This window comes from Dendrobates tinctorius, unplaced genomic scaffold (assembly GCF_039654945.1).
Source record: "Dendrobates tinctorius isolate UK_male_01 unplaced genomic scaffold, ASM3965494v1 ptg000015l, whole genome shotgun sequence".
NCBI lineage: Eukaryota > Metazoa > Chordata > Amphibia > Anura > Dendrobatidae > Dendrobates > Dendrobates tinctorius.
In genome coordinates, this window is record NW_027361683.1 from 23,846,329 (window position 1) to 23,862,219 (window position 15,891).

General features: G+C 49.2%; 1 protein-coding gene across 2 annotated transcripts in view; it reads right to left on the reverse strand.

Moving 5' to 3' along the window:
• Positions 1–13,730, reverse strand: part of TEKT2 (tektin 2) — a 93,431-nt gene extending 79,701 nt beyond the window's left edge. Inside the window, exon 1 of one of the 2 annotated variants that reach the window (XM_073562892.1) lies at positions 13,546–13,730. The gene's annotated coding sequence lies outside the window, so the exon portion shown is untranslated. Of the gene's footprint in view, positions 1–7,270; positions 7,292–13,545 lie in introns of those variants that run through there. The other variant, XM_073562888.1, reaches the window with a different exon arrangement.
• Positions 13,731–15,891: the final 2,161 nt, after the last annotated feature.

Sequence of the window (15,891 nt, forward strand, 5' to 3'; positions counted from 1 at the left end):
AAAAAAGGTGTCCAAACACAAGGATGTCAGCGCCATCACACGCACATACAAGAACAACACAGAAGTATCCAGAACAAGGGCCATTAATGGCAATGGTAGGCCTGCCACAGGGCCGGACTGGGTTAAAAATGCAGCCCTGCCACACAAATCCCACCACCCCGCAAACTATAGCACTCATCAGCCCCGATCAGTGAATTTTTGCTATACTTTGTCGTCCCCATATCACTCTCTTTAAGGAGTTATTTGAAGAGCCACATGTGAATGGCACCACAGTGCGTATGATTGACCACAGCTCCATTTACATGGTGCTCTTCAAAGCTACGTTTCCTAGGATCATGGGTGTCCCAGCGGTCAGATCCACAACAAACAGAAAGTCATCCCTTATCCCCATATAATGCTCCATACAGTATTATGTGCCCCATATATTACTGCATACAGTATAATGGGCACCATATACTACTTCATACAGCATAATGGGCACGATATATTACTTCATACAGTGTAATGGGCCCCATATAATGCTCCAGACAGTATAATGGGCCCCATATAATTCTTCTATTCTTCTCCCCAAACCCCGCTGCTCTGGTCTCCTCAGTGTATTCTGATCCTCCGCACTGCTTGGCACAGGGACAGCATAACCTTTACGTATATAATTGTCCACATGGACTGATAGTAATAGTGATTTTTTGTACCCTGTTGTCTGGGGCTGGCCCTCTTTAAGGGGTGCTCAGGGCATATGATTATACACCAATAAAAAGTATGAGAGGCTCAAAGTGACCAGTGCCTTCTAGTTTCCTACCCCCCTTATTCTACTGGTACTGTGGGCAGTCACGCTGACTGGTACTGAGGAAAAGAAACAAAGAACAGAGAGAAAAATGAAAACAGAGAGAAAGAAAGAAAGAAAGAAAGAAAGAAAGAACAGAGAGAGAGAAAGAAAGAAAGAAAGAAAGAACAGAGAAAGACAGAAAAGAAAGAAGAAAGAAAGAACAAAGAAAGAAAAGAAGGAAGAAAGAAATAGAGAGAGAGAGAGAGAGAAAGAAAAAAAGAAAGATTAGAGAGATAAATAAACAGAGAGAGAAAGAAAGATTCTATAAAGATACTATAGCAGCCCGGCTCCCACTGTAGTGCCCACCTGAGCCTCCCGATGCAGGACATAGCATGATCCGCTCACATGGCCGGCATCCCCGAGTTCAAGGCGATCCTGCTATCTGCGCTGTTGGAGGAGGACACAGTGATGGATCTGAAGCATTCCCTGAAGTGCCTCCATGGTTCCGTCACAATCTCCTCCCGAAATTACCTCATTTCCGGTCAGCTTCTAGCACGTCACTTCCGGTGGAACGTCACGTGCGAATTTTAAAGTGCTCCTCGGGGCTCCGCCGTGTACTCCTGTGTCCGCTGGAAAAGTAAGCTCCCAGCCGGGGCAGTATCTCTCTCAAAATCGGGACTGTCCCGCTGGGAGGTATGAATGCTCCCCACCATACACCTTGTACACATATGGCTCTGCATACATCATACACACACGGTTCTGCTTTTTATGCCTCGTACACACGGCTCCGTTCTGTACACCTCGCACACACACGGCTCCACTCAGTACACACATGGCTCTACTCTGTAAACCTCGTACACATGCGACTCTGCTCCGTACACCTTATAGGCACATGGCCACGCTCTGTAAATCTTCTACACAAATGGTACCACTCCGTAAACCTTGTACACATGCGGTTCCGCTCCATACACCTCACACACATGCGGCGCTGCTCCATACACACACGTGCGACTCTGCTCCGTACACCTTATAGGCACATGGCCACGCTCTGTAAATCTTGTACACAAATGGCACCACTCCGTAAACCTTGTACACATGCGGTTCTGCTCCATACACCTCACACATACGCGGCGCCGCTCCATACACACACTTGCGACTCTGCTCCGTACACCTCGTACACGTGCGGCTCCGCTCCGTACAACTCACACACTTGTGGCTCTGCTCCGTACACCTCGTACACACACACACGGCTCTGCTCCGTACACCTCGCACACACAGCTCTGCTACATCCACACTGTAAACCCTCCCTGACCCCACACATAAACTTCACCTCATCCAGGACGATGAGAACCAGCACAGACAGCAGAGTCCTGCATAAACCAAGGGCTGATACTGGGTACTGGGGGAACATTATACTGTGTATGGGGGGATGGCTGTACTGGGGGAACATTATACTGTGTGGGGGGTGACGGTAGTGGGGAACATTATACTGCGTGTGGGGGATGGCGGTACTGGGGGAACATTATACTGTATGTGGGGGGATGGCGGTACTGGGGGAACATGATACTGTGTGGGGGATGGCGGTACTGTGGGAATATTATACTGTGTGGGGGATGGCAGTACTGTGGGAATATTATACTGTGTGGGGGGGTGACGGTAGTGTGGAACATTATACTGCGTGTGGGGGATGGCGGTACTGGGGGAACATTATACTGCGTGTGGGGGATGGCGGTACAGGTGGAACATTATACTGCGTGTGGGGGATGGCGGTACTGGGGGAATATTATACTGTATGTGGGGGATGGCGGTACAGGGGGAACATGATACTGTGTGGGGGATGGCGGTACTGTGGGAATATTATACTGTGTGGGGGATGGCAGTACTGTGGGAATATTATACTGTGTGGGGGGGTGACGGTAGTGGGGAACATTATACTGCGTGTGGGGGATGGCGGTACTGGGGGAACATTATACTGCGTGTGGGGGATGGCGGTACAGGGGGAACATTATACTGCGTGTGGGGGATGGCGGTACTGGGGGAATATTATACTGTATGTGGGGCATGGCGGTACTGGGGGAACATTATACTGTATGTGGGGGGATGGTGATACTGTGGGGACAGGAAAGGGACATTATAATATGTGTTTCGTTACTTCCTGTTTTCCATACTTGGGTCATATGCATCTATCAGAGGAAAAGGAACAAAATGCTATGATTCTTAGAAAGTGACAACACAAAAAAAGCACCAAGATAGTCTCAGCTCTGAAAAGGTTACTGCCCCCTGTGCCCAGTAATGGGGAATCTCCAGCACCGACCTCCACCCGCAGAGCCGCACTCCACATAGAGAATAATGGGGCCTCCAACACCGACCTCCACCCGCAGAGCCACACTCCACATAGAGAATAATGGAGCCTCCAGCACTGACCTCCACCCGCAGAGCCGCACTCCACATAGAGAATAATGGAGCCTCCGGCACCAACCTCCACCCGCAGAGCCGCACTCCACATAGAGAATAATGGGGCCTCGAGCACCGACCTCCACCCGCAAAGCCGCACTCCACATAGAGAATAATGGAGCCTCCAGCACCGACCTCCACCCACACTCCACATAGAGAATAATGGAGCCTCCAGCACTGACCTCCACCCGCAGAGCCACACTTCACATAGAGAATAATGGAGCCTCCGGCACCGACCTCCACCCACAGAGCCGCACTCCACATAGAGAATAATGGGGCCTCCAGCACCGACCTCCACCCGCAGAGCCCCACTCCACATAGAGAATAATGGGGCCTCCAGCACCGACCTCCACCCACAGAGCCACAATCCACAGAGAATAATGGAGCCTCAGGCACCGACCTCCACCCGCAGAGCCGCAATCCACATAGAGAATAATGGAGCCTCCAGCACTGACCTCCACCCGCAGAGCCCCACTCCACATAGAGAATAATGGAGCCTCCAACACCGACCTCCACCAGCAGAGCCGCACTCCACATAGAGAATAATGGAGCCTCCAACAACGACCTCCACCAGCAGAGCCGCACTCCACATAGAGAATAATGGAGCCTCCAACACTGACCTCCACCAGCAGAGCCGCACTCCACATAGAGAATAATGGAGCCTCCAACACCGACCTCCACCAGCAGAGCCGCACTCCACATAGAGAATAATGGAGCCTCCAGCTCTGACCTCCACCCGCAGAGCCGCACTCCACATAGAGAATAATGGAGCCTCCAACACCTACCTCCACCCGCAGAGCCACACTCCACATAGAGAATAATGGAGCCTCCAACACCGACCTCCACCAGCAGAGCCGCACTCCACATAGAGAATAATGGAGCCTCCAGCTCTGACCTCCACCCGCAGAGCCCCACTCCACATAGAGAATAATGGAGCCTCCAACACCTACCTCCACCCGCAGAGCCACACTCCACATAGAGAATAATGGAGCCTCCAACACCGACCTCCACCAGCAGAGCCGCACTCCACATAGAGAATAATGGAGCCTCCAGCACCAACCTCCACCCGCAGAGCCACACTTCACATAGAGAATAATGGAGCCTCCGGCACCGACCTCCACCCACAGAGCCGCACTCCACATAGAGAATAATGGGGCCTCCAGCACCGACCTCCACCCACAGAGCCACAATCCACAGAGAATAATGGAGCCTCCAACACTGACCTCCACCCGCAGAGCCCCACTCCACATAGAGAATAATGGAGCCTCCAGCTCTGACCTCCACCCGCAGAGCCGCACTCCACATACAGTCATATGTAAACGTTTGGGCACCCCTATTAATGTTAACCTTTTTTCTTTATAACAATTTTGGTTTTTGCAACAGCTATTTCAGTTTCATATATCTAATAACTGATGGACTCAGTTATATTTCTGGATTCAAATGAGGTTTATTGTACTAACAGAAAATGTGCAATCTGCATTTAAACAAAATTTGACCGGTGCAAAAGTATGGGCACCCTTATCATTTTCTTGATTTGAACACTCCTAACTACTTTTTACTGACTTCCTGAAGCACTAAATTGGTTTTGTAACCTCATTGAGCTTTGAACTTCATAGCCAGGTGTATCAAATCATGAGAAAAGGTATTTAAGGTGGCCACTTGCAAGTAGTTCTCCTATTTGATTCTCCTATGAAGAGTGGCATCATGGGCTCCTCAAAACAACTCTCAAATGATCTGAAAACAAAGATTATTCAACATAGCTTTTCAGGGGAAGGATACAAAAAGTTGTCTCAGAGATTTAACCTGTCAGTTTCCACTGTGAGGAACATAGTAAGGAAATGGAAGAACACAGGTACAGTTCTTGTTAAGCCCTGAAGTGGCAGGCCAAGAAAAATATCAGAAAGGCAGAGAAGAAGAATGGTGAGAACAGTCAAGGACAATCCACAGACCACCTCCAAAGACCTGCAGCATCATCTTGCTGCAGATGGTGTCACTGTGCATCGGTCAACAATACAGCGCATGCATAACGCCTTTTTGTATGACCAAACAACTCAATCTTTGTTTCATCAGTCCACAGGACCTTCTTCCAAAATGTAACTGGCTTGTCCAAATGTGCTTTTGCATACCTCAGGCGACTCTGTTTGTGGTGTGCTTGCAGAAACGGCTTCTTTCGCATCACTCTCCCATACAGCTTCTCCTTGTGCAAAGTGCGCTGTATTGTTGACCGATGCACAGTGACACCATCTGCAGCAAGATGATTCTGCAGGTCTTTGGAGGTGGTCTGTGGATTGTCCTTGACTGTTCTCACCATTCTTCTTCTCTGCCTTTCTGATATTTTTCTTGGCCTGCCACTTCTGGGCTTAACAAGAACTGTACCTGTGTTCTTCCATTTCCTTACTATGTTCCCCACAGTGGAAACTGACAGGTTAAATCTCTGAGACAACTTTTTGTATCCTTCCCCTGAAAAGCTATGTTGAATAATCTTTGTTTTCAGATCATTTGAGAGTTGTTTTGAGGAGCCCATGATGTCACTCTTCATAGGAGAATCAAATAGGAGAACTACTTGCAAGTGGCCACTTTAAATACCTTTTCTCATGATTTGATACACCTGGCTATGAAGTTCAAAGCTCAATGAGGTTACAAAACCAATTTAGTGCTACAGGAAGTCAGTAAAAAGTAGTTAGGAGTGTTCAAATCAAGAAAATGATAAGGGTGCCCATACTTTTGCACCGGTCAAATTTTGTTTAAATGCAGATTGTACATTTTCTGTTAGTACAATAAACCTCATTTGAATCCAGAAATTATAACTGAGTCCATCAGTTATTAGATATATGAAACGGAAATAGCTGTTGCAAAAACCAAAATTGTTATAAAGAAAAAAGGTTAACATTAATAGGGGTGCCCAAACTTTTACATATGACTGTAGAGAATAATGGAGCCTCCAACACCGACCTCCACCCGCAGAGCCGCAATCCACATAGAGAATAATGGCGCCTCCAACAACGACCTCCACCAGCAGAGCCGCACTCCACATAGAGAATAATGGAGCCTCCAGCTCTGACCTCCACCCGCAGAGCCGCACTCCACATAGAGAATAATGGAGCCTCCAACACCGACCTCCACCAGCAGAGCCGCACTCCACATAGAGAATAATGGAGTCTCCAGCTCTGACCTCCACCCACAGAGCCCCACTCCACATAGAGAATAATGGAGCCTCCAACACCTACCTCCACCCGCAGAGCCCCACTCCACATAGAGAATAATGGAGCCTCCGGCACCGACCTCCACCCGCAGAGCCGCACTCCACATAGAGAATAATGGGGCCTCCAGCACCGACCTTCACCCGCAGAGCCACACTTCACAGAGAATAATGAAGCCTCCGGCACCGACCTCCACCTGCAGAGCCGCACTCCACATAGAGAATAATGGGGCCTCCAGCACCGACCTCCACCCGCACTCCACATAGAGAATAATGGAGCCTCCGGCACCGACCTCCACCCGCAGAACCGCACTCCACATAGAGAATAATGGAGCCTCCGGCACCAACCTCCACCCACAGAGCCGCACTGCACAGAGAATAATGGAGCCTCCGGCACCGACCTCCACCCACAGAGCCGCACTCCACATAGAGAATAATGGAGCCTCCAGCACCGACCTCCACCCGCAGAGCCACACTCCACATAGAGAATAATGGGGCCTCCAGCACCGACCTCCACCCACAGAGCCTCACTCCACATACAGAATAATGGAGCCTCCGGCACCGACCTCCACCCGCAGAGCCGCACTCCACATAGAGAATAATGGAGCCTCCGGCACCAACCTCCACCCACAGAGCCGCTTTCCACATAGAGAATAATGGAGCCTCCGGCTCCGACCTCCACCCGCAGAGCCACACTCCACATAGAGAAAAATGGAGCCTCTGGCACCGACCTCCACCCACAGAGCCGCACTCCACATAGAGAATAATGGAGCCTCCAGCACCGACCTCCACCCGCAGAGCCACACTCCACATAGAGAATAATGGAGCCTCCACTCAGTCCTGCAGCTTACAATCGCTGATGTATGTGGGTATTATATCTCGATCTCCGGTCTCCAAATTCTTCTCCAGTAATCTGCAGTCTGCACTGGGAGTTTGGGACAGGACATGGGATGAACACATACATAGAGGTAGAGTGACTGTGACTCACTGACTGGATCACCAATCATCTCATCACACTCCCTGGCTGCAGGGGGTGGACGCAGAGGAGGTAGAGAGCCAACCAATTGTTCAAATGAAAGTGAAACAAAAGGATTACAGAGAGACAGGCAGCCTCCGAGTCCTCCCTCCCAGGTCTTGATCACAGCCAGCCAGGTAGCTCTCTGGTTCTTATCTTCACACAGTGTCAGTGTCATACAGTGACACAAACACAAGTGACTCACCAATCACCGCAAACAGCATTGCAGCCAGGAGCACAGCGTCAGCTTATCTGATTGCAGGAGACAAAGCTGCTCTGCCGCCCCCTCTCTTCAGAGACTCTTTGCCGCCTGAGCTGACTTCTCACCTTGGCTCATGGATGATGCGGCCCTGCCTGCTCCAATACCATCTGTAATCAGGACCCTGGACTGCAGTTATCAAGTAAAGGTACAGAAATTGCACCCCGCTGTGTCTTGTCTGCTTCCTATGTGGCGCCCCTGAGGCTCAGTCGCCACAGAGGTACTGCACCTTCTCCTAAGGTGTAGTGCCCCACCAACTAGGTAAGTTGGGAACTCCTTTCCACACTCCAATACCTGCACCCCACAAACAGGATAGTTCAGCAGGACCCCATTGCTGCTCCATGCTTAGAGGGTAGCAGAGCACCTTTCGTGGGTCCTTGCTTCGTAACACGAGATGTGCTGGGAGGTGGGTGGAGTTAGATATATAAAAGGTTGGGAAGGTTTAGAATTACAGGTTCAGTCTGACAGAAGGTCAGTGAGAAAGGAAGCCACTCGGGAGGAGTGGGGATCCCTGGAAGGAGGGATGGAGGAAGGAGTGCTGCAGCTGCCTCAGTGATCTGAGCCAGCTGGCACGGGAAAGGAACAGAAGGAGAAAGAAGTAGGACTGCAACCTAAGCTTCCATAAGAGAGAGAAGGAACAGTGCGGAACAAAGGATCTAGGAGAACAGAGAGGAGTTGTGGGTTGGAAGAGGAACCCTGCCTATAGGTTCTCAGCGCAAGGCCGGAGCCCGGTCCCCGAGGTTGTATGGACACTTATGGTTCTGCAGCAGACACCGGTGGAGTAGTTGGCTGTAAATGCACTACTCCCATCTAAGACTCGGGGCACAACAGCAACTGAATAGAGAGCCAGGACTCCGGAGAAGGGAGTCCCCGAGAGAGGCTACAGCTGTCTGCCATACGAGTAGAGTTGTTAGGAACATCTGACAGGAGGAACTTCAGAGTACCATGGTACTGGAGCTCTTCACACTAAAAGGCGCAATAGAGGAGTCGTTCAGGAAAGGTACATGTTGGAGGAGTGTTGGAGAGGAGAATCCTGACTTGCCCGGGAGGTTGATTGAGTTTCTGCCCCGGCGGACACGGCACGGAGGCAGGCACCAGTGTGTACCACGGACTGTGAGTAAAGCTTTGGAACTACAAGCCCTGGTGTCTTCCATTCAATTGTGCGCTAACACCGTTAGCACCGCTACATCTGGGTACCAACATTTCTCACACCGCCTGCGCCTATACACTGCCCTGGGGTTACAGCTTCACCTGTGGGGAGCTACACCATCTATGCTGCAACACACCATCAGTCCCAGAGGATCTGCACACAGCGTTGGCTTAACATCTTGCTTGCCAAGCACCACAGGTGGCGTCACGAACTATCACATAAACTATATCACAAACCACCATGGATTTGGGCGCCCAGGGCCACGGCCCGGGTCACCGCCGCTGTGACACCTTTCCCCCTGACACCGGCCCGGTACCTAGTACCCCACAGCCCTGGGAGGGCGACCCACCTACCTTTCCGGCACCGCTACATCCCCGTGCCAACCACATCTACACTGTCCTGGGACTATAGCTTCACCTGTGGGGAGCTGTTACATCTTTGCAGCACCATACCATCAGTCCCAGCGGATCTGCATGCAGCGTCGGCTTAACACCTCCCTTGCCGAGCACCACAGGTGGCGTCACGAACTATTCATCTAACTACATTCCACCATTCACAATATCTTCCTATTACTTGGGCGCCCAGGGCCACGGTCCGGGTCACCGCTGCTGTGACACATCCCACTGATACCGGCCCGGTAGCGAGTACCCCACAACCCTGGGAGGGCGACCAAATACCTGTCACTTTAAGGGTAGGTTCACACTTCGTTTCTGCTGTCCGTTTAATGCATCCGTTTGACAGCAGGAAAAATGCAATGTAACGGAGACGTTAACGCCTCCATTGGCTTGCATTCAACAAACTCATCCAAACGCATGCCAAAATAGTCATGAAATGCACAGGCAAACGCTGACTACAGTGTTTTTATGTCCGTTTAGCTAACTAATGCAATATAACATGCTGCAGATTTGTACAAATCTGCAGCATTGCGTTTGCGATGAGAGGATAGAAAGATAGATAGAAGCGAGAATAGCATTACTAGTGTCCCCGCGCTCTCCTGCTTCCACAGCCGCTCATTAAGGGGACACTGGTAAGATCGATGCAGCTATTCTATCATCTATCTATCTACTATTCTATCATCTATCTATCTATCGTATTATCTGTCTATCTCCATGTAGTGCATACGTTTTTGGGCTTAAAATGCCACTTTTGCTGCCAGTTACAATGAAAACCGTTAACATTTCCGCTGTAACGGACAGCAACAATGCAATGTGACCCTACCCTTAGGCTCTAATCACACTGTGTTTTGGCAAACGTCAGTTGCTACATCAGGACCGTCTGTCTGAAGCCCTAAAAATTAGGATTTTATCCCAACCTGTGAAGGGGCTTTTTAAGGCAGAGTCACTTTGTGCTTTGTCTGACCTCATTTTTGCCAGTGTCCACCTTTCTGAGGCATGTACAAAAGCATAGTTGACTGTCCTTTTGCGCCCACCTCAGAAATGTCAATACTGCCAAATGGGAGGTCGCAGTGACAGTCAAGACCCTAGGTGAGTGGCCATATACTAATTTCTCAGTCCTGAGGCATGACAGCCAAGTGAGACACTGTTTACAGCCAGAGAGTGACGCAGACAGGGCTTAGGCGCTGCACTGTGCCAGCCATTTGTTTCCACATCATCCAAAGCACTGAGGATATGAAAAGAAATGGCTGGCACAGTGCAGCGCCTAAGCCCTGTCTGCTTCACTATCTGGCCAGGCTGTAAACAATCCCTCCCCCCCGGCCCGGTGGACAAGTGAGTGCTCCATACAGTACCCGGCTCAGGCTCTCACTCTCTAACATATGAGATCCCATCTTGCCTGTCTCGCTCTCACATGCTGCCGCTCCATGCGCCGCGGCAGCATGTGATAAGAGAGAGACAGGCAGGATCTGGGATGATCATCTCTGTTAGAGTGAGAGCCGGGTACGGAGCGCTGATGCGCCGCCGCCCACCGCCGCTTCTCTGTCCTCCCGCGGAGTCCTGAACGATTTCCTCCTCCTGAGCTGACATGCTGTACTGTATGCAGCGCTGATGCGCCGCCGCCGGTTCTCTGTCCTCCCGCAGAGTCCCGAACGATTACCTCCTCCTGAGGTGACATGCTATAAGCTGACCGCCGGAAATGAGGTCAGCAGTCATTTCCGGCGGTCAGCTTACAGCACGTCACTTCCGGTGGAACGTGATGTGCGGCTCAGAGTGCTGTATTTTGCGGTCATACACCGCGATCGCGGGATAGAAAGCTTCCCGGCCGGGACAGCGGGATACGGACCCGAAATCGGGACTGTCCCGCGGGAATCGGAACGGTTGGGACCTATGGCTTTAGGAGAGTTCAGGGACAGGCTCAGGCTGGAGCTCAGCAGGTGTCCATCCCTCATTCCCTATCGGTAGGGCTTTCCTCTCCCCATTTCCATCCTGTTCACTGTGTGTTGTGCTGTCCGCTGACCGACCCTGTTGGGTCATTACATATCGTGACAACTTCTGAATTTTTCATCCACTCCTGGTTATGGCTTACAAATACTGAGGTAAAAAGCCCACCAAATACTGAACATGTGAATGTGGCCTAACTATGGTTTAGGCACTTTGGGACTCAGAAGGGAGAGAGGGCACTTGCATTTCAGAGCACAGAATTTGCTGAATTTCTTTTGAGGGGTGAAGGCCATTTAGCATTTCCAGAGCCTTTGTGGTACCAGTAACGTGGGAGCCCCTTATATTTCCGTTAACAGATGATGGACCTGAGTGGGGACTTGCTTTTTTTGTGGATTGAGTTGAAGCTTTTATTGGGAATATTTTACATAACGTTTGGGATCACATTTATCCGATGCTCTACACTGAGCACTTACATAGGGGTTTCCATCTAAATCTCAGGGTGACATGATTCAGATGAAACCCCTGAGGAATCCATTCACTATAAAGAGGCAGCAGAGTTACTTTGGACTCCATCTGGCCTCTGTTCAGCATTCTTTTTTTCAGAGGTGTAGAAAACTGTGGCCAACGGCACTTTTATGCACGCCTAAAAAGACAGACACCGATGGATAAGGCCAGACAGCATCCACACTGTCTCCATCTGCCTCATTATAGGGAATCTTCTGCCGGTGTTCCGTCTGAATCATGTATTTCAGAGATTTACATAGAAACCCCGATTTAAGCGCTCAGCACAGAGTGCAGCATAAATGTGTGTTCAGCCTTACTGCAATTTTGTGAGGCAGATGGAAAAAATCAACAGCAGGTGAAGAATTGGTTTTCTAAATTTTTTTTTCATGATGACATCCGGTCACCATGGCAACAATCGTGCCCCCATGATGAGGTCGCTGATCCAAGGGCAGGGGGGCTTACTGATCGCAGCATTTAGGGGATTAAAGTGTCTGGAGCGGTGCAGGCACTGTTCCCACCACTGAGAGGTAGGTGTCAGCTGTCAGAATCAGCTGACACTCGGCGGCAATCACCATGACGTACTGTGTGCGGGCGATCGCCAAGATGTACATATACTGCATTGTTCAAAAAGTCCATCCTGACCATGACAAATATATACTGCAAATGTCGGGAAGGAGCTAATTTTTTCTCTTAATGATTTCCTCCAGGGGCAGTGACATGCAATGACTGGAAGAAATCCCTGCCTCCTCTTTTCATTACTATACCACCTCCCTCCCATGCACATCACACTGCCCTGTGACAAGCAGTTGCGGGCCGTAATCCTGGGCATTGACTATGCACTTGTGTGGTTATGGGTACCTTTGCCGCCCTTCTAATGGCAGTATTTTAATCGACCTTCTGCACAGGCGAGTCACTGCTATAGCACACACCAGCAAGTCCACCCCTGAATGGCTTAAGATAAAGAAAATTAAGACTTCGGCGTGGCCTAGTCAGTCATGACCTTAATGCGATTGAGATGCTGTGGGGTGACTTTAAAAAGGTGATTCATGCTCGGAAACCCTCCAATGTAAAGACTCATTGCCAGTTATTGCAAATGCTTGATTGCAGTGATTGCAGTTGTTGCTGCTAAGAGCGGCCCAACCAGTTATTAGGTTTAGGGGCAATCACTTTTTCATACGGGACCCTGTCGGTTTGGATTTTCTTTCTCTTAATAATAAAGACCTTCATTTAAAAACTGCATTTTGTGATTACTTGTGTTATTATTGTCTAATATTTAAATTTGTAAATTTGTTTGGGGATCTGAAACATTTAAGTGTGACAAACATGCAAAAGAATAGGAAACCAGGAAGGGGGCAAACACTTTTTCACACTACTGTATATACATATGTTAGAGAATTTACAAAGGGGCTCAGTATTGGCATGCAGTGCTAGAGGGAGGCCCCAGGATACTTACAGGCAACGTGCACCCATAGGGGCTTGGTGCGTCCCTGTAGCTCCCTATGGGAGAGCCTAGTGCCGGCCGCTACGTCACCATGGTCAGCAGATGGCAGCCACCAGCTCTACTCAATATACAAGCTGCTATAAAAGGCTGCAAAAATCTGGGGGTCCCAGCAGCCTGCGGGGGGGGGGTCACCACTTGCAGCTAAAATGATGGGGTCCCTGCTATTAATGTTCCTGCACACTGTCTGCAATGATTACAGCAGTCAGCCTCTTCCCAAGTGGCTGATACCAGAGAACAATATACTGCCTGACGGTGATCAGACTCCAGTGTCTGCTTGGGGAAACATCCCACAGTGACGTGCAGTATACTCGTGGATCAGAGCTGGGGAAATCAATGGCCACAGCCATGACACCTCACCTACCTACTGCACGCAGCGCCTCAGACGTGGTCCCTCACAGCCGCAGACTCAGGTGCCCGCACTGCGCCCAGTCTCTAGGATACTTTCCAGGGGAACGAAGAACGACCAATCAGCGCTCAGTGAGTTAGTTTACAGGTTGTTCCCTGGTAACGGCACGTGATCGTACGCCGCTAGGCATTCTGGTCCGGAGTGCGCTGTGCGCCGCTCTCTGCTGTAACAAGCCATGGCGTCTATGTGTAACTGAGGCAACATAAAGTCACCACTCCGTGCACACAGGCGGGAGCTGCGGCTACAAAGCTTCATGCTGCATTTGCCACAGGCGGATCCCGCTGCATAATTTGGCCACTATAGTCTATCATTGCAAAAACGCATTGTTTTACTACTAAGTACCAATTACGCCACAAAAACATTATGGCTCTACCGCAAACTTGAGAAAAAAAAATGCCGCAATGTGTGAACACGGCCATAGTCGTTGATGTCCCGCTTCTTTTTGTGATCAGGATCTCTTGGCACAGGATCATTAATATTCCTGATGTTTGGGGACAAGATCACTTGGATTAGGACCATTTATATTCTTGGTGTTTGTCATCAGGATCATTTGGCTCATAGCAAAGACAAGAGAGACATACAAAGAAGCAGGGATCACCATAAAAAAGGACACATTTTATTTCATGAGTGCACACACAAAACCCACAAAAAGTTTTAAAAACAAACTATACAGATGGTTACAAAAAGTAACCTGTACATAGGGGAGCAGCAGTTAGCCTAGCACCAGCAATACAGAATATAAATGAGCCCCCAAGATACCAAATCAGTGCATTCAAAAACCGATATAGAAAGCCAATAAGATCTGTAATCCAATGCATATACAAATCTATAGCTAGAAATGAGAACATTGAGAAAGTGCATGGTCTTGGGGGAAAAAACATCACATGCCTGAATAGAATGGGGATTGGCACCAAATACAAGTGTAGTCCTATCCCTCAAATTAGAGTTATTCATATCGACACATAGAACGAAAACAGAGGGAAGGAATAAACCTCTCTACAGCATGGGATGAGGCTTCAGACTTGGAAGTGAGACCTATCCAGATTACCCCTTAGCGTATTCACCATCCCAGGTGCTCACAGAACACGTGTGCATATAGTACAGTCATAGGGTGTGAGGTACAAGGACCGGCTCCCATAGACCCGACGCGTATCCTCGCTATTGTGACTTCATCAGGGGCAAGAAGGCTCAGGACCAATGATATTCCTGGTTTTTGGAAACAATCACTTCACTCAGGACCATTTACCCTATATTCTAGGTGTTTGGGAACAGGATCACTTGGCTCAGGGGAATTTATATTCCTGGATTTTGTGACCAGGATCGCTTAGCATGGGGCCATTTATATTCCTGGTGTTTGGCAACAGGACCATTTGGCTCAGGACCATTTACAGTGCAGAAAAAAGTATTTAGCCAGCCACCAATTGTGCAAGTTCTCCCACTTAAAAAGATGAGAGAGGCCTGTAATTGACATCATAGGTAGACCACAACTATGAGAGTCAAAATGAGAAAACAAATCCAGAAAATCACCTTGTCTGGTTTGGCAAGATTTATTTAGCAAATTATGGTGGAAAATAAGTATTTGGTCATTAACAAAAGTTCATCTCATTATTCTGTTATATATCCTTTGTTGGCAATGACAGAGGCCAAATGTTTTCTGTAAGTCTTCATAAGGTTGGCACACACTGTTGGTGGTATTTTGGCCCATTCCTCCATGCAGATCTCCTCTAGAGCAGTGATATTTTGGGCCTGTCGCTGGGCAACACAGACTTTCAAATCCCTCCAAAGGTTTTCTATTGGTTTGAGATCTGGAGACTGGCTAGGCCACCTGCATATGCTTCTTACGAAGCAACTCCTTCATTGCCCTGGCTGTGTGCTTGGGATCATTACCATGCTGAAAGACCCATCCATGCTTCATCTTCAATGTCCTTACTGATGGAAGGAGGTTTGCGCTCAAAATCTCATGATACATGGCCCTATTTATTCTTTCGTGTACACAGATCAGTTGTCCTGGTTCCTTTGCACAGAAACAGCCCCAAAGCATGATGTTGCCACCCCCATGCTTCACAGTAGGTTTGGTGTTCTTTGGATGCAACTCAGCCTTCTGTTTCCTCCAAACACGATGAGTTTTGTTTCAACCAAACAGTTCTACTTTGGTTTCATCAGACCATATGACATTCTCCCAATACTTTTCTGGCTTATCCAAATGCTTTGTAGCAAACTTCAGATGGGCTCGGACATGTACTGGCTTAAGCAGGGGGACACGTCTGGCACTGCAGGATCTGAGTCCCTGGCAGCATAGTG